Source organism: Neopelma chrysocephalum, unplaced genomic scaffold, assembly GCF_003984885.1.
Source record: "Neopelma chrysocephalum unplaced genomic scaffold, ASM398488v2 Primary Assembly neopelma1_95826, whole genome shotgun sequence".
Lineage (NCBI taxonomy): Eukaryota > Metazoa > Chordata > Aves > Passeriformes > Pipridae > Neopelma > Neopelma chrysocephalum.
Window position 1 is genome coordinate 84,016 of NW_020924483.1, and position 19,820 is coordinate 103,835.

Here is a 19,820-nt window from a genome sequence, read left to right on the forward strand (position 1 = left end):
CCGATTCTTTCCTACACCTGAACGCAAGTGTTTCTGCCACACTTGGAAGGCACAAGTTGCCTGGAGGGCCCGGGTGCGTCTCTGGCACTTGGTAGGGCACAGGTGAGCTCCTGAGAATTTTTTCTAGTCACTATGGGGGCAGACCATGAGTGCAAACGAAAGGCGTGTTTTTATCGCCTGGAAAGCTTTGTTACGACGTCTTGGTGTTAGACGTGATCAAGCTAAGTTTCGTTGCTTGTTACTGTTGTGTCTTCGGAATGGGAGAGAGGCTGCTTTACCTGGGAGGACATTAGAGTGCTAAAGAAGAGGGGCCGAGCGGAGCCGACGGGAGCCGAAGCAGGATCGGAGGTCGCGGAGCGGGGCCGGGGGCAGCCGAGCAGCCCCAGCGGGATGGGCGCGGTACCAACGATTCGGCAGCACTTGTCCAAGATAATCAAGGACAGCTACGGCATGAATGTGCTACTGATGGACCGAGAAACGATCTTATGAACGCTGTGACTGATTTCCACCTTCAGAAGCTTCCTGCATCTCGTCTGAGCTGTGCTACGGGACTGCGCAGCCCGCTTGCTGCTGTGTTCCCGGCGCCGGGCTGTGCGGCCGTGCCGGGTCCGCCCGCTCCGGGTGTTTGTGGGGTGGCACTGGGTCCGGACTCGGCGCTGCCGGGTCCGTCTGTGCCTGCGCAGGCGGCTCCAAGCGGGCGGTGGGGCCCGCGGCCCGGCGGGCGCGCAGAGCGGCTCCTCCGGTGCCGGCTCCGGGCGGACCGGCTCCAGCCCCGACCCCGGCCCTGGCCCTGGCCCCGGCGTGGCCGGGGGCTGCGGAGCCGGGGGGCGGCAGGTCGTCGACATCGGCAGCGGCTCCGAGCGCGGCTGCGGTGCCGTGCGTGGCCCCGGCCGGCGCACTGCCGCGGGTTGCAGAGCCGGGGGCCGGCGGGATCGCTGCGGCAGCCCCGGCTCCGAGCGGCGCGCCCACGTATGCACCGGCGGCAACTCCGTGTGCAGAGGCAACTCCGTGCCCGGTGCCCGCGGCGCCGACCTTAGGCAGCGCTGTGCCCTGTGCGGCGCTGGCTACGGGTAGTGCGGCCGCGGCCCCAAGGGCCAGCGCAGCGGACGGCGGGGGGGTCTGTTTCCCCCGCGCGGCTGACAGCCATGGTCCCGAGCGGTATGAAGGGGGGGGATCCCTCCCCCTTCTTCAGGCAGCGTGCCTGCAGCAGCGCTGAGCCCGGGGGGGGGCGGTGGGCTGGTAGCGGCGGCCGCAGAGTTAGGCGGTGCAGTGGGGGTACTGTCTGTCTTCTCCCCTGTTTTACACCACCACCTTCTCCCCCTCCCCCCCTCCCCAGAACGTGTCCATCTGCAGCTGTTCCTCTCCTCCTATGTATCATTCTTTTTCTGCAAACCACATAGCTAAAGTTGCGACATGAGGAGAGCAAAGGCAATTTAACTCCTCTTCTTGATTTTTCTCCGAATGAACCCGACCTCTATTCCCCCTCCTCCCCCTCCCTCCCTCCCTCTCCACGGGAGACGCAGGGGGGGCAAAGAGCAGGAAAAGGTGAAGAAAGGAAGACAAAAGGGGGTAGTCCTGCCCCCTGCAGAAGTCGCCTAGAGATCCTGGTTCTTTTTGGAAAAGTGTACGTACCCTGAGTGGAAACTGGAATTTTGTGATGAAATAAGGGTGTCCTTGTTCTATGAAATGGTTTGAAACTTCCCAGGATGGTATCCTGGCCTTTCCTGTTGTACTTGTCTTTTGCATGGAAAGTTGTACAAGATTTCTAATTTAATGTTACCAAATGTGGCGTACATTCCCCTCACAAGTTATGAGACTGATAAGAAGTACACAGCTAAAAATATTTAAAATGTGTGTGTGAGTGATGGATGACTGAGGTGGCCACCTATGTATGCTGGGAAAAAGACTGTGTGAGAGAGAGAAACTGTGTGGAAATGCAGACTTACAAATACTTCTGGTAAGTGTCAAGATTAAAAAAAAAAAAAAAAAAAAAAGAAGGTGTGTAACATGATTCTGTTGAATCATAGTGAGTCCTTATTCTGGATGGTATATGAACTCTTCAAATTCCCACTATAAGTAATTCCACTCTTATGGAACCTGGTGAGGTTTTGGTTATGTTCATCAAGAGGATTCTCCTCAATCTGTGGAACTTCGAGTTGTAACTCTTGCTTTTCAGTTATTTCCTAATCAGCCTTTAAATGTTATTACTAATTTTACATATGTTGTTAATTTGTAATAGCAACTTAGAACTCCTTTGTAGAAATTAGAATCTGGCCAGGAATCCCTGCACAGCCAATAGGAGGGACCTTGTACTTCTGGAAGATTGGTGATTGTGGTTGTGTTGCTGATGCTGCCTTGTTTAGTGTTGTTCCTGCAAAAGGGCCCTGCAGGATACGATACGGGCAGTCTTTGCTCCACAACTACAGAAAAGGGGGATTTGTGGGGTGAAGCCCCACAATTAAAGTTTGAGGCAGTGCAAAAGTTAGGCCGTGTTCCATGGAAGCAGTGGAGCTGGTTAGATGGTTTCCATGGACACGGCCTTGGGTTGCAGGGAGTACAAGGTTAAGACGGTTTGATAATGTGCAGGTGCTTGGATTCCTGGGTGTTGTTGTGGGAATATGTTTGTGTTGTGTGTGAAGTTGGCAAACTCAATAAAGGCTGCCTGCTGCACTGAGCAGGCAGACATCTCGTCTCACTATCCTTGTGTGTCTTGTGTGTCTTGTGCGTCTTTCTTCCCCCACCGGACCAGGCCTCAAGACAAGATACCCTGCGACAGTTAATAACATTGAATTATTATTTTGAATACCAACATTTAACCTCGTTTGTGTCTTAATCTTGCTTTCAGGTATATTCAAACTTAATTCCTCCCTGCATTTACGGATAGAGGCACACTTCACCTCTGTACCGCAGAGGGTTGGAACAGTCCCTTCCAACTCAGAATATTCTGTGATCTTACTTTTTCCTTTTGAAATGGAATTTGCTGTCTGTTTTGTCTTGTGTGCGTCAGTGTCTCAGTGCGTGTCCAGGGGCTCTGGAAACCTCTATGATGGGGACCTGGTTCAGTGGTGAACATGGCAGTGCTGGGTCAATGGTTGGACTTGATGATCTTAGAGGTCTTTTCCAACCTTAACGATTACATGGTGGGGAGTGGAAAGCAGTAGTTTCACTTTTGCAGATGGATCATGTGAAGGTTTTCCCCTCCATGTGTTGCAAAGGTCATAACTGATAACAAGTGCATATGTACACTTGGGATGAAAGGTTGTCTTTCATGGAAATGTGTAAAGGCAGGTGAAATTGAGGCATACCAGACAGCAGATTTCAAAAGACTTGGGTTCAAGCCTGCTTGGAAAAAGGCTGGGCAGGAAAGAGGGAGAAGACCAACCAGTCAATGCACCTCTGTTTTCATACATCTCCAGTGTTAATTTATCACTCCATACCTGGAACCTTAAAGTGTTCAAAAAACATGTAGATGTGGTGCTTAGAGACAAGGTTTAATAGCTCTGGATGAGCTGGAGGACTCATGGTTTCCATGTTTCCTGTAGAAGACCAACACCACCTACTCCTTGCTGAGGACAGTCATCTTTGTAGTGGCCCTTGGGGATGAGAAGCAACCAGGATAAGAGATTTGCCCTTGTTTTAAAGATGTTAGGTCCATTTTGTCTGTGTCATTTCAGTTCTTTGAGACTCAGGAGTGCAAGCATATCAACTACTTCCACAATGCCCTCTGGCTTCATGTCAACCAGATCTGCATCTAGAATGATGACTGTAGCGGGTTGACCCTGGCTGGATGCCAGGTGCCCACTAAAGCTGCTCTCTCACTCCTCTCTGCAACTGGATAGAGGAGAGAAAGTATAACGAAGGATTCATGAGTTGAGGTAAGGACCAGGAGAGATCACTTACTGACCACTATCACAGGCAAAACAGACTCAAAGTGGAGATATTAATTAAATTTCTTACTAATAGAATCAGAGCAGGATAATGAAAAGTAAAATAAATCTTAAAAACACCTTCTCCCCACCCCTTCTCTTCCTCCTCCCCACCAGCCATGCAGGGAGATGGGGAATGGGGGTTATGGTCAGTTGTTTCTGCCACCACTCAGAGAGAGGAGTCCTTCCCTTGCTCCCCGTGGGGTCCCTCCCACAGGAGACAATCCTTCACAAACTTCTCCAGCGTGAGTCCATCCCACAGGCAATGGTTCTTCACAAACTGCTGCAGAGTTGGTCACTTTTCGACAGGGTGCAGACCTTCAGGCACAGGCTGCTCCACCGTGGGTCCCCCACAGGACCACAAGTCCTACCAGGAAAACCTGCTCCAGCATGGGCTCCTCTCTCCACAGGTCAGCAGGTCCCTGCCAGGACCCTGCTCCAGCATGGGCCTCCCATGGGGTCACAGCCTCCTTTGGGCATCCACCTGCTCTGGTGTGGGTCTCCTCCATGGGCTGCAGGTGAATCTCTCGACTCCCATGGTCCTCCATGGGCTGCAGGGGGACAGCCTGCTCCACCATGGTCTGCACCACGGGCTGCAGGGGAACCTCAGCTCCAGCACCTGGAGTACCTCCTCCTCCTCCTTCTCCACTGACCTTGGTGTCTGCATAGTTCACATGTTCTCACTCTGCTCTTTTCTGGCTGCAATTTTCATCTGCCCAATAACTTCTTTTCCTTCTTAAATATGTTATCACAGAGGCATTACTGTCATTCCTGATTGTCTTGGCCTTGGCCAGTGGGAGGTTTGTCCTGGAGCAGGCTGGCATTGGCTCTACTGGACATGGGGGAAGCTTCTATCAGCTTCTAACAGAAGCCACCACTGTAGCCTCCCTGCTACCAAAACCTGGCCACAGAAACCCAATACAATGAGGTGGGTCAACTGAAAACCTTTTTTTTTTCTGTTTGGAAAGGAAAGCCCAATTTGCTCTCCTGTGAACTAAGCTCTCTTATGTCTGAGTTGGGCTTTGACCCTTGATCAGCCACCAGACACCAGCATGAGTGCGCATGATGCACTCTTGCAGATGAGGTTTGCTCTGGGATTCCCACATTTTTTGAGGGTGGTGAGGCACTGGCACAGGTTGCCCGGAGAGGTGGTGGATGCCCCATTCCTGGAAGTGTTCAAGGCCAGGTTGGATGGGGCTTTGAGCAAACTGGTCTTGTGGAAGGTATCTCTGCCCATGGCAGGAGGGGATTGGACTAGATGGTCTTTAAAGGTCCCTTCCAACCCAAGCCATTCTATGATTGTATGATATGGCACTGGGTTCACAGACCAACCAGATGGTGTGCAACTGGTAAATCCTCTTATTCGCAGGCAAACATGCCTTTATATATCTCCCATGACATCACGTATTTCCCACAGTTCTTAGCGAGTCCTTCCAGTGGGCATGCTCTGTAGAGTCCTTCTCCTGGGGCTTGATACAAAGACTACATTTCCCATGCTTCCATGTGACATCTTCCTGTATAATGTTAACCCTTTCCCCTACATATCCCCCTCTTTTATTATAATAACAAGTTATAAAACAGTATAACTCTAAAAACTTTTCTTAATATAAAACAATCTTATTTTAACCAGCTGTATACTCAGGGCCTAAACCAGCAAGGCCTTTATTAGAACTGGTTACGCTTATATATTAAATGACTTCATTAACTGTGCAACCTTCAATAGTTCAGGGTTTATAAAGATGGTTTATGTAAGACTTTTTATCTGAGGGTATTTATGTAACTGGGTGAAAACCTTCAACTTTTTTTTTAAGGGGAAGTGTGTTAGGGTATGGATATTGTGCTTAACTGCTATTTGAGGACATTGGTGTGGTTGAGGTAGTGTTGTTGCATAACTGTGCCTTTATTTGAGGTATTGTTGATATCGAGTGTTCTTGAATTCTCACACATGCACACACACACACTTTTCCATGCTTCCATGTGACATCTTCCTGTGTAATGTTAACCCTTTCCCCTACGGTATGATTCTATGATTCCTCAGCCATTGAAGCTTGTGTCATGGGTGAGCATTGGGCTTTCATCCCATGTGATAAATGATTGGAAAAAACCTCGTATTTTTTGACCTGATGTATAGAAATGCTTATTATTTCCCTTTTGCAGAAATATGAGGAAATCCGCAAGAGTTTACAAATGTGAAGCATTGAGAAGGATGTTGATTTTTTTGTAAATTTACGCAAAACTGGAAGTTTGGCTCCAGGTAAGAGCTCGGTACAATCTCACAAAGTAGTGCTGACTGCCTTGTACTCCTCATGGAGCTGCTGCTCTGGTCAGCATCAGTTTGGATGAAAAAAACATTGGTTTTACAGCATCCCTCCTTTCATTCACTGGCATGCAGCACTAGTCTCTGCCACTTATTGCCAGCCCTTGAAGATAATCTCCCCTTTCTCTAACTTTTAATTTCCTGAACAGGCACTTTCCCATAGAGGGGAAAGACTTAGCAGCCAAATGTTGGGATGACAAGTTGTCTCAGTTTAATGAGACTGAAGTGTTTTGCTAAGGAGGATGAGTTATGAGGAAGACCAAGCTCCTCCCTCTAAGCAATTGTAAATCTGAAATTAACAAGCTCCAGTTGAGGAAGTATGGAGAAAGAAAAAAATAACAGCCTTTTATTAAAGGATATATGTGTATTGGCAGAACAACAAAAGAACACAAAAACAACTAAACAATAATCCTGTATCCAAAAGTCCCCTTCAGAAAGGAAACAGTTCAGTACTTTCTGCCTTTTGGCGCAATTCTAACCACAATCAGGAGGGGGCAATATTGGATCACTTGAGGAGCAGAGCCTGCAGTTGCTCTGTGGTGGTTGGCAGGGGGTGCTGTTGGTCTCTGGCAGTCGCCGTGTGGGGGCCCTGGTGTGTGGGAGAAGCCGAAATTGAGATCTCCCCTCCCGCCGGGAAGGGGAAAAGGGGAAAAAAGGGGGTCTTCCCACAGACTCATGCTGTTGACAGCTGGCTCGGGCCGGGACTCCCCCAAAGGTTCCTTCGCAAAAGGGTCAAGCCTCTCCAATGAAATCTGAACAAGTCTGGGTTGGGGGCAGAACTGGGCGCAGGAGAACGGAGGCAAACTGGGGCCAGAAGCAGCCAGATGACCCCGCCGAAAAACAAAACAAACTTTGCAATCCCTCCACACACACACACCCTCCCTGAGTCAGGGCAAAAGTGAAGTGTCTCCCAATTCCCGAGGAGAGGAAAAAAACCTCATCACCCCCCCCCCCCCAGTCTTCTGAGGGCTATCAACCTGGAATGTGGGTCTGCTAGTTAGTTCTTTTGTGTGTGCTAATCACCCTAGGCAAATGTGGGGATTAGAGCCTGGAAAAAAACCAGACCTTTGCAGAGAACAGAGCAACTCATTGCAGGAATGAGTTGTAGCTCCGAAAACTGCTGTTTCCCCAGGCGACAGCTAGCAGCCAATCGGATGCTGCGGTCACACTTTTTGCCTTATGAGGCCTTACTAAGACTGAAAAAGAGAACTATAAGCATTTGAAGAACTTATTGACTTGTAACGGCAAATCTACTAACAAAAAAGCCTTAAAATGCCTTTCTAAAGTTATGGCAAAGAATGATTTTAAGCTCCCGTTTTGTTTAACACCCAAAGATTGGGACTTATTAGGCAGACAGATTTGGATGGCTGCAAATTCCAACGATGAAGCAGCAGTACATGCCAACATAGCTTGGACTCATATCTTAACAATTCTTAAAATGCAACGAAAAGATTCTGAGCCCCTGCAAGAAAACAACGCAGCTTCCCTCGTGGGTGCGGGAGAAGGGGGGCGACTGCAGTTGCCGCGGGAAACAGGCGAGGAGGGGCACGGAGATCCCGTCCGGCAGCTGCGGGCGGGGGTCCACCGCCGGCCCCCCCCGTCGTGGTCGGGACCCGGCAGCGCCGCACACCCGGTCCCTGATACAGCAGGAGGCTTTGGAACTGGCCAGCCTCAGCCCCCTGCGCAGATCGGACCCGGAGCGGCAGCCCCCTCCCGGGCTCATCTGCCACGGCCGCCGGTGGAGCGAGGGGAGGAGAAGCCGCCCGCGGCCAGCTCCAGCGAGATCCCTGCCCGCACCCCCCCTCCTCCCCCTCCGTGAACGGGAGAGCCCGTCCCGCCGTTCCTGACCCCGGGCTTTCCTCACCCGACTAACAACTGCGCTTTAAGTATTCATCCAGAGACACAGAACTTTATTTCATCGGCTCAGCAGCTCTCAGCAGGAGAACACCGACTGCAGTTTTCCCAGACAGTCTTGCAGCAGCAGCCTCCAGCCGCCATCACGGCGTGGTCAAACAAAAGAGGCGGAGACCTTCCAGCCTCCACCCACGCCGGAGCAGCGGCCGGAATTTCCGCGTTCCCTACGGATGCTGAGCGGGACGAGATGACGTCACCGAGCCCCCAGCCCTGCCTCTGCTCGGCACCAGCGACAGACAAACACCGGCTTTGCAGTTTTAACTCCTCTCAGCCACCTTCTGCAGCGTGCTGCGACATGCAAACACAACAACTTCAGAACACCTCCACGACCGGACATCAGACTTCTTACAGCGTACAACTGGCTTCAACTGACTCAACAGAACTAGACTCATCAAACAACTTTAACGAATTTTCTCCCAATAATCCATTTGCATATATGCCAAATAATTTTAACAATTCTGTTTCTCCAACTAACCCTTTTCTTTCTTCCACAGGAACCAACCATGCCAGTAATTACAATGGTATTAATAATGTTGCTAGTCATGCTAATGGTTTAACTTTATTGCAGGCATATCCAGTATTCTACACCCCCAACGGACCCCCTGTATGGGACCCCTTAGCCATACCCATTATTAAGGATGCAAAAGAGGCAGTAACTACTTATGGTTTAAACTCAGCCTATGCAATGGGAATTCTGTCATCTTTATTTTCCAGCTTTATACTAACTCCAAATGATATAAAAGATATAATGAGAGCTTTGCTAAATAAGGTACAGGTATCATTGTTTTTAGATGAATGGCAAGCCTTAATTAGAAAATATGCTCATGAAACTAGTTCTACTACACATAGACCTATAAAAACGACCATACAAATGCTTTTTGGTGAAGGTCCTTATTCTGCAAATACAGATCAGGCCAAAATTCCCAAACAAGACTTAATTGCTACTAGAAATATGGCATTACAGGCACTGCAATCAGTAGCTGATGCCTCTCAAACAGCTCCACCTTTCCATAATATAATTCAAAAACCTGATGAATCTTTTATTGACTTTGCAGAGCGATTGAAGGAATCTATAGAAAAACAAATAAATGGGAAAGAAGCACAAGATGCCCTGTTCTTGAAGCTAGCTATCTCCAATTCAAATGCACAGTGTCAGCAGATACTCAGAAATCTTCATGACCCTACCCCCGTGGATATGATAAAAGCTTGTAAAGATATTAGCCCTACTGACAAATTAGCAAATAGTTTGGTCCAACCCCAAATGTCAATGTCCAGCAAATTAACTGAAGCTAACACACAATTAGGGAACCAAATTGCAGAAGCCACTCAGCAGATAGGAGAAAAAATGACCCAAGCCTTAACAACAGCTTTAGACCACTCCAAAATTATATGCCATAATTGCAAACATCCAGGTCATAGGAAGGCTAACTGCCCAAAATATAAAAACCCCAATTCTCAAAATACCACTCCTTCAAGCATGTGCCCCAGATGTAAAAAAGGGTTTCATTGGGCTAAGCAATGCAGATCCCTGTTTGACAAAAAGGGAAACCCACTCTCACGTAAGAAAAACACTAAACGATCTGCACTCTCTTTTGGGAAATCTCAATTGGATACAATCTTTTTTTCGTTTCTCAACAGGTTTTTTACATGTTGTAGAAGTTGTGAGTTGCATACTTCAAGGATTTGAACAATCAAAAGTTGTTTTCACTGTTTAAAAAATTATTATTATTAATCCTACAGAGGAAACATCCTTTCTGCATGAGGATGTTTCGCCTGTTGAACATCATTTTGGAGCTGAAAATTAAAAACGGGGGAGGCTAAGGTAAAATACAAAGATTGATTCAGTCCTGTCCCCCTAATTGTTTGGGGAAGAGGGTACATTTTGCGTTTTCACAGGAGCAGATTCAAGATGGTTACCATCCAGACTAGTAAGGATCCACCAAGAAGTCTCCCTTCCAGTTCAACCAGCAGCAGATCCAGCACCAACGGATCCAGCACCAGCTACAGGAAGCGATCCCCCATCAGCATCAACCTCGGGATAATCCTGTTTTTTGCATGCAGCATAACATCAGCAAGTCAAAAGGACTTAACATCAGGAGCCCTTGCTACATCTCCTCCAACAATTCCAAATTGGGTAATGCTCTCTGGCCAAAATGTATGGCTAAACCTGGCACAATCCCTAAATACTGACTCTATCTGTCTCTCTACCTTAGATCCCTCTCACCCTTTTAAAACCTGTCTGGTAGGAATCCCCTGGACACCCAGAGAATGGGGTGATTTTAGAAATCAATATATCCCCTGGTGTGATGACCATGATCAGTTTAGAAATCCATTCTTAGACTGTCTCACACGACCAGCAAAAACTTCACATGACAGACAGACATTTAGCTATCAGTGGCAGAGACCTGAGGAATTAGAAATCTTGGGGAGTATTGTATCTCCTCTCTGTTTTTACTTCATTCACAACAAATATGTGGTCTCCTCTGAATTAATTAATGTCACCTCTTATGGACCTTTTTCAAATTTCAGTTTCTGGTGCAAGGAAGAGGTCCCTTACCAGATACATGCTACCCCTGATTCAGTTATCCTTCCAAAAGGAGTCTTTTTAATTTGTGGACTTAGAGTCTGGAATATGATTCCTAGATTAGCTGCTGGAGGCCCCTGCACATTTGGAAAATTAGCACTGTACAATCCAGCTACCCTTATGAAATCTTTACCTGTAAAGCCTCCCAACAATCGTGCAAAAGGAAACAGTAACCTCCAAAGAACCTCACCCTTCTCACGTCATAGAGTGCGCAGGCAATTCCAAGGTTTACACCCGCCTCTTAACTTCTATCCATCACAACCAAAACCCCTTTCTCCACCTAAAGCAGTGCAGGTCCCTGTGGCTGCAGCACCCCCACCTCCAGATGAAGAACATCCTTTAGCAAAATTACAGTCCTTGTATGAATTCACAGCAGAGTGCAACTCCAACATGCATTTTTGGTCAGACACCGCAAACATTCTAAGTGGTATACTTCCAATTGTCAGCTCTACAAAAGCCTTAACTCTCCTTACCAGAATGGGATGTTGGCTAGCCAAAGAAGCTAATGCCACCAGTGCTGCTCTTGACGATCTCTTACAAGATACCCAAACCAATAAGAAAGCTTTGTTACAAAATCGTGCCGCAATAGATTTTCTCCTTCTAGTAAATGGTCATGGGTGTCAGGAGTTTGAAGGCCTCTGCTGCCTCAACTTCTCTGATCACTCCCAATCTATCCACTCCCAGATTAATCAGCTTAAATCCTTAGTTCATGAAATCAAACAATCTGATCCTCTGACCTTTGATGATTTTTTCAACTGGCTACCCTTTAAAGGCCTTTCCTCCACTGTTAAGAAAATTATTGTGGTCATTATACTGGGACTTTCCGTAGTGTTTCTCTTTATGTGTGTCTTTCCATGTCTACACAGTTGTGCCAGAACCTTTCAATCAGTAAAGGCATATCCTGCTTTAGAAAACAAAAAGGGAAGAGATGTGGCAATGGATGTTTGGAAAGAGTCCTGCCAAAGGTGGATTGATGAATCAGAAGTTTTTAATGTTGTTTAAACTCATGTTAAGAGGGCTCTTTACAGAGCCACTGCGTTTTCCCCTATACCTCCCCTGTAAATCCCTTACCTCTCGGGCAGGAGTGTCCTGGGAAGATGTCCCAAGGTGTTCTCATTGGTCCTTTGTTAACCCCTTCCTTATTGGCTGTAAACCCCTTACCTTGATTGTGACCCCTCACCTGTGATTGGTCCCCAAGGGCTATATATAGCCCCCTCCCAAAATAAACTTCCTCTTTTGTCCTCTCTCCCCTGGTGCTCTGGTGAGTGCTCCGTCTTGGGGTCACCCGGCCACGTGGTGGGGGGAGGGTGGAAGGGCATACTCCTTCCAGGTAATGGACTGAAACGAGGCCTGAAGGATCTCCCCCATCCCAATTATCTACCGTTAATGAGGAATGTTTTCTGTTTGTATTTGGCTATAAAAGGCTGCGACCTTTGAATAAACTTGTCTCAGTTTTTCCCCATGCTAAGTCCGTGTCCTAATGCTCTGCAGGCAAACACCCTCCCCCTCCCTCATTCAACATCTTTCTTTTACAGTAATGCAGGGGAAAGAAAAAAAATAAAATTCCCAGCTCATTTTTTTTAGAACAAGTAAACCTATGACACAAGTATTTTATGGCTATAAAAAGTCTGTACTTTACTATTGTTTACTTTTCCTAGCTCCTGTTGTTTATGAAAACTACTATAATACACAGAGAACTGCAACTCCTGTGAGAAGTCCAGTTCCTGTACCTATATCAAGGTAAGGGACATAACATGTACAGTTGCAATTGCTATTGCAAATGATGCTCTCCCCACCATCCCCCACAAAAAAAAGGCATATTTTGTTGCTTTCAGTCTATTGAAAGCTTGACTTGGTGTCTCAGTTTAATGAGATTGAAGTGTTTTGCTAAGGAGGATGAGTTATGAGGTAGACCAAACTCCTCTCTCCAAGCAATTGTAAATCCGAAATTAATAGGCTCCAACTGAGGAAGTATGGAGAAAGGAAAGATAACAGCCCTTTATTAAAGGATATATGTGTATTGGCAGAACAACAAAAGAACACAAAAGCAACTAAACAATAATCCTGTACCCAAAAGTTCCCTTCAAAAAAAAAGAAACAGTTTGATGCTTCCTGTCCTTTGGCGCAATTCTAACCACAGTCGGCAGGGGGCGCTGTTGGATCTCTGGAGGAGTAGAGCCTGCAGTTGCTCTGTGGTGGCCAGCAGGGGGCACTGTTGGGCTCTGGCAATCGCCGCTTGGGGCCCTGGTGAGCAGGAGAAAGCCGACAAAGGAGAGTTCCCCCCCCCCGAGGAGGGGAAGGGGAAAAGGGGAAAGAAGGGCAGGTTCTTCCCATGAAACTCACGCTGTCTGCAGCTGGCTGTGGCCGGGACTCCCCCCTCTTCGCCAATGAGCGCAAACCACTGCCAAAAACACGGGGGCGGAGGATGGAAAAGCACGACCCCCTCCCCATAAAGTTCCTCTGCAGGTGGGCCAAACCTCTCCAATGAAATCCGAACAGGTCCGGGCTGGGGGCGGAGCAGGGCACAGTCAAGTCGAGGCCAGAAAACAGACAGATGACCAGGCTGAGAGCAAAATGGCCTCAGAGCTTTGCCAACACCCACACTTTGCCTGAGTTAAGGCAAAAGTGAAGTCCCCCTCCGAAGAAAAAAAATCTCATCACTCCCTCCCCACAGTTCCCAGGAGGGCCATCAGCCTGGAATTCAGTTCTCAGTTCTGCCAGCTAGCTCTTTTGTGTATGTGAATCACCCCTTCCCCCTCCCTCGTTCAACATCTTTCTTCTACAGCGAGACGGGGAAAAAAAATTCCTGCTTGGATTTTTAGAACAAGTAAACCTATGACACTTGGGAGTATTAGAGGAAAAATATTTCCCATGCTATGTAGTCCAACACTTTTCACAGCAGGAGCTATGCCAGTGTGCTGCCTACTAGAAGCTGTTCAAGGACCCTCTCAAGCCCAGTCAGAAGTTTTTGCTTTCCCTTTTAGAGTCATTTCTCCCTTCTCATGGTTGGGAATCTGATTCTCAAAGTGCTTGTGGTGGGATTCTGCTCAATTTTGCTTGTACCAAGCCTATTCCAGAAGTCCTTTGCATGGAGGTGAGGGGCTGTGATGCTTGGACCACAGAAAAGCAAGGCAGCCTGGGGAATACTGAATTTCGTGTCTTGCTTTCTCTGGGAACTATCTGAGTTCCCTTCTAGAGCAGCCTTTGATACCAAAATGAAACCTTCTGGGCTTCCCTGCATGGTTCTCCATGTGGTCTGTCTATCTGAAGAGAGATGGTTCAGTTAAAAGCATGCATGGGTAGAGGGAGGAACAGCAGAGATGAATTCACTCCTCCAGGACAGAAGCTGGGCAGGGAGGACAGGGTGAAGGGTGTTTCTGCCAGGGGGAAGATGAGGATTCAGGGCCAAAGACTCATGCTAAAGATGAGTGTGCCACTTTGGCTACCACATTGGGAGAGGAGTCATGTCCAGTTCTGGCTTCCTGATGTCTCACTCTGAAAAAAGGCATGTAAAAAGGCATGCCCTGAGGCTCACTTGTGAATGTTTCCCCAGTTTAGTTCTTTTGGGTTACTTTTTCCTCTCCCCCACCATATCAGCTTCAATTACCATGTTTGCCAAAGCAGGCTGTGGGTGGTGAGTCCACCATGACATGCCTTGGTGTCAGGTCTCCATAAAGCCCAGGCTGGCCAAACCTCCTACCCTCCCACCAGTTCTGGGAGGGTAGTTGAAGAGTCCAGAGTCAGGGCAAGGGAGCCCTGTAGCCACACAGATTCTCAGCTCTGTATTTCCTTCTGTTCAGGAGGGGACCCCTAACCACCCTGACCGGTGCACCAGGTGAATTACTTGTATGAAAAATAAAGATACGGTTTTTATTACAAACAAATTTTTAGAAAACCTTTAGGCATATTGTGAAGTTGTAAGGTACCCAGTCCCCACTTGGGCATGGTGCCAGGGCTCCTTGCGGCTGGGATAGGGAATTTTTAGGCAAATATAACACTCCTAAAAATGAAAACCTTTTTGGCCATTTGGCCATTTTTGAGCACAGGGGCCTCTCCCCATGGGCTGAGAACAAAGGAGGATCCATCATTTTGACAGGGGATGCCTTGCAGCCAATCGGGAGGAGGGGAATATCTCCCTTTTCAGAGAAAAAACCTTTTTAGGCAAAAATGAATATATTAAACTGACCTGAAAGAGTGGGACTTTGTAAAACTATAAAATGCACGAAATTTAAACACAAAGGGTCTTTCCTCTTTGGGAGATCGGTGTGAGGTGGACCCAGTGTGAGCTGCAAATAAAACTTTCCTTGTTGTTACAGTTCCCTTGTTTCACAGGTAATTGAATCTTTCTAAATTAAATAACGAGACATTTCTCACACTTGCTTTATGGAGTTTCTGGCCCCACGGAGGAACTCTGCTTTTGCTCTTCCCCATCAGATCATAAGCTTTGGCTCCCTAAAGGGATGGCTTTCGGTGACACTTCTACTCTAAGTCTGGTCCCCACTGAAAGATGCTGGGAAGTTGGGCACTGACTTTGGAGGCAGGGTTTCACTCAGGAGAAGTTCTGATCAAAGCCCTGTGTATAGGCATTTCTGAAGCTTAGGGATTTCTAAGCTTGGGATCCCACCAGTTTGCAGTTTGGACCTTTCTCTGCTTCAACACCACAAGCTATATCATTCCCAGGACAACTTCAGTGATGGGATGCTGCAGCAGGACTCAGTAAAGTGAGGTCCTGTTTTGACGCTTTGGCAAATCCTAGAATGGTTTGGGTTGGAAGGGACTTTAAAGCTTATCTTGTTCCAATTCCCCTGCCATGGGCAGGTGTAGGAGGCATGTCCAAAGGTACAGGGGACGTACCGGGGCAGAGAAGCCCAAGGGAGCATGCGCCTAAATAGACAACCCCATTGGTTAGAAGGTCACATGGCTTTAGGGGATAAAAGGAGGCACCGAATGTGAAATAAACCTCTGATTTCCACCTCACGAAGAGCGTACAGCATTCTTTATCATATAAAGGCCCCCACGTTACACGTAGCGCACCGAACTTGGACTGAAAACCTACATTAGGCGAGTTTAGCATACCCAGAATCAGGCAAAACATCGGTAATTCCGTTTATCGTCTCAATTGTGTGGAGACGGGAATTTTAACCGAAAAAAACTAAGACGTCTGTAAATCGTTGTCTCAGCGGGATCTGAGAAACGCAGTTAGTATAGTGAGCTCAAATATATTAGGGAAAAGTGCACAGGAACAAAGAAGAAAGAAAAAAGAAGAGAAGAAGAAGCCGGGAGACCGGGACGGCAACCGGAGCCAGCGGAGCAGAGTCCAACATCTACGGAGCCGTGAGTGAGCTGAGAAAGCAGCGCTAGCACCTAACATCACGACTAGGACTGCTCCCTGAGGGGCAGCGTGCCCGCAGCTCGGAAAACCTGGGCAGCGGAGCATGCTAAAACCGCCGGGAAACCCCTGCCGCCCGCCGCCGCCGCGGCTGAGCCGACCGCGCCGAACCGGCGCCGCCGCTGCTCTAACACCCCCAGCCCCACCGCCAGACCGCGCACCTTTCCGCCCAGCGGAAAGCGCTGCAGCTCCGCGCTGCCTGCCGCCGGCCTGCGTTCGCCCGTCACCTCCCAAGGCCCCACACCCACGCCTAAAAGCCGTGCGGGACCCGCCGAAGCCGCGCTGTGAATGCACGCCGGCACCCGGACCCTCCGCACCGCCCAGCGGACCGGGGGAGCCCCGCAGCCACCTTCTGCCGACCCACGCATGCCTATAGCCACTGCGTGAAGCCTCCACACCGAGGAGAAACCCACCAGGAGCGGCGCAGACCTTGAAGGAACCTTTCGCCGCTTCCCTGCCGCTTCCTGCCGCCCCCACACCTCGTGCCGCGCGGAGGGACCCCCCCGCTGCCATCTGTAGCCATACCCAAGCCGCCGGAGCAGCTACGAGAGCCGGAGATGACCAGACACCGACAGAGACGCCGAAAGGAAAAAAAGCCGCCGAGAAACAGCCGACCGAGAAACCAAAACTAAAAGCAGCCAAACAAAGTAACCCCAGCCACGTGCGTCTTCAGCAGCGAGACTAAGGTAAAAAAAAAACATGGGAGGCTTTGTCTCCATGGAAACCTCACAAGACATTGTAACATTAACTCTACTGCTACACAGCCACTAACAGAAGTGTTACGTATAGATACATGAGAAACGCTGGGACACATTCTGAACCAAACGACCGAGGCAGGCAATCGCCAAGCCTACAACATACTTCCAGCTTACACAATGATAATGTCTGCCCTCCACAAGGCACACGAGTGAACGAAACAATTATCCCACCCCCCACCCACACTGCTAGCAGCAGCCCGACTTCTAGGCATAGGAACACAAATGCACGAGTTCCACCGGGAGGGAGCGAGAAGGCAAACAGGGGAAGGTCAGTTAACAAGTGGGAACAATATCGGGATGAGGCATTTCGAGTGGGAGGCTTGGAGGTTATTCATGCATGCCCAATCGAATTTAGCCAACGTCAGCCCCCTCAATTCCAGCCTCTGCCATATGAGGTTACAAAGAAATTGAGGCAGTCGGTAAGAGATGCTGGCGTATCCTTAACCAATACTTTCAAGTATTTGGAGACGTTGAGTTCCATCTATTTTTTCACCCCCCCTTACTGGAAGAATCTAATGAAATTAGTTCTTAATAACACCCAATATACAGTCTGGTTAGCTGACTATCGGGAGAATTGTGCTAAGTATGCAACCAACACCCAAGCAGGCATAACAACAAACCAATTAACCGGGGAGGGAAGTCACAGCACAGCAGATAATCAACCTATCCCCGGGAGGTGTACAAAGTAATAGCCAAACAGGCCCTGAAAGCCATGAGAAAGCTTCTCACTACAGACCAAAATAGCAACCTATCCTCCACAAAAGTGTTACAAGGTTGTACTGAACCAAATTCACGATGCTTAGATCGGCTGCAATCTGCTTTAAACAAGCAAGTTGAGTACAATAAAGCCAGAGAGATGCTGTATAGGCAATTGGCTTTTGTAAAGGTGAACACAGGCTGTAAAATAGCTTTGCAAGCCCTTCCTGAAAGGGAGAGCTACAGCATTGCTGAACTAGTTAGACCCTACCAAAGAATTGGCTCTGTGGAGCACCAGTCTGCCCCTTTAACTACAACCCTAAGCACCCAGCTAGGAGTACAAGAAGAGGTCAGACATAGAACGAGTTGTGTTAGATGTGGTGACCCTGACCACTTTCAAGGGGATTGCCCTTGGAGACCCTTAGCAGCAACATCCCACAAGTACCTAAACAGCAGGGAATGGGCTGAGTTGTACCAAGGGTGCCGTGGGCAGGGCAGGGGCCACGCCATGAGCATCGCACTGCTTGCTGCCGTGCTGCTCGCCATCCTCCTCCTCTTTGCCACCCACTTTCGCGAGCAAGAGAGGAAGCAGCTTGAGGCAAGCCACAATGTGCCAGCAAACAACCCTGAGAATACCCCTGTATTCTGCACCCCCAAGAAAGGTGAGAGGTGGAGAATGCTGTAAAATTTAAAAGCGGTAAACGCAGTCATAGAGCTTACGGAAGCATTGCAACCTGGACTTGCCTCACCTGCTATGCTTCCAGCAAAGTGACCACCACTAATCATTGACTTAAAAAGCTGCCTTTTTACCATCTTCCTACACCCTGAGGATGCGCCAAGGCTTGCTTTTTCCATCCTGGCCTTGAACAATGCACAGCCCATGCAAAACTATTGCTGGGTTGTCCTTCCTCAGGGGATGCAAAATAACCCAATGAGATACCAAACAGCCATCATACACCATTATGTAGATGACATACTAAAAACCACGGCCACAGGAAATGAACTGCCATTTTATTATTACTGCTCTAATCAAAGCCCTCCAAGATGCAGGGTTACAGGTTGCTCCAGAAAAAATCCAGCGATCGCAACCCTGGACTTACCTTGGATGGAAATTCATGCAGCAAGAAATTTCTCCACAGCCACTGCAGCTCGAGGTAAAAAACACTTTAACTTTACACGAGTTGCAAAAACTTCTGGGAGCCATCAACTGGTTAAGGTCTATTTTAGGCATAACCACAGAGGAACTACACCCTCTATTTGAGCTGCTAAAGGGGGACTCCAATCTAATGTCTAACAGGTCTCTGACAGCAGAGGCAAGCAGGCGTTAGACATTCATGCCAAGGCAGTAGAAGGCAGACAGGGCAGAAGAAGAAATCCTGAACTGCAAATCTGCCTGGCCCTTGTTCCCAGCAGGTACCAGCCATTTGCAGTTTTGTTTCAGTGGGATCAGACTGAAAAAAGACCCACTGCAAATTCTAGAGTGGCTGTTTCTGCCCCACGAACCACCTAAAACTGTGTGAACTACTAATGAAGTGTTTGCCAAGCGTGTCATTAAAGGCAGAGGACAATTACAAGAACTGGACGGGAGAGGTCCTGCCACCATATTCACCCCAGCTGCAAAGGACAACTTCGATTGGATGCTAGCTGAGGATGCAGGATTCCAGGCTGCCTTGACAGGCTTTGACGGTGACATTTCAATTCATCTCCCTAAACACAGATTGTGGGCAGAAATTGGTAGTTTACCTTTAAAGGCCACAACCAGATGCAAACATGAACCAGTGAAAGACCTCACGGTTTTCACAGATGCATCTGGAAGAACACGAAAAGCTGCAGTGACTTGGATAAACCTTGACTCAAGACAATGGGAACGAGAGGTACAGACCATGAACCAAGGCTCTGTGCAGGTTCTGGAACTGACTGCCATTCGTATTGCCTTGGGGAAATTTTATGAACAACCTATTAATATGTAACTGATTCCTGTTATACTGCAAAGTTAGTGTCCCGTCTCGAGAGTTCGTTTCTTCGAGATATCGTTAACCCTCACCTGTTGTTTGAAATGCGTTCTGTATGGTTTCTTGTCAATCATAGAAAATTTGATTTCTACATAATACACACAAGGTCACACACTGACATGCCAGGGCCAATAACTGACGAAAACCGAGAGGCTGACAAAGCAGCAATGTTTAACACCATACCCAGAGTCTTGGAGCAAGCAAAATTGTCTCATTCATTTTTC

At 48.2% G+C, this 19,820-nt stretch overlaps 1 pseudogene; it reads left to right on the forward strand.

Annotated features, from left to right (window-relative positions):
• The window catches only part of LOC113981010, a 55,148-nt pseudogene that overhangs the window by 33,289 nt on the left and 2,039 nt on the right, over positions 1 to 19,820 (forward strand).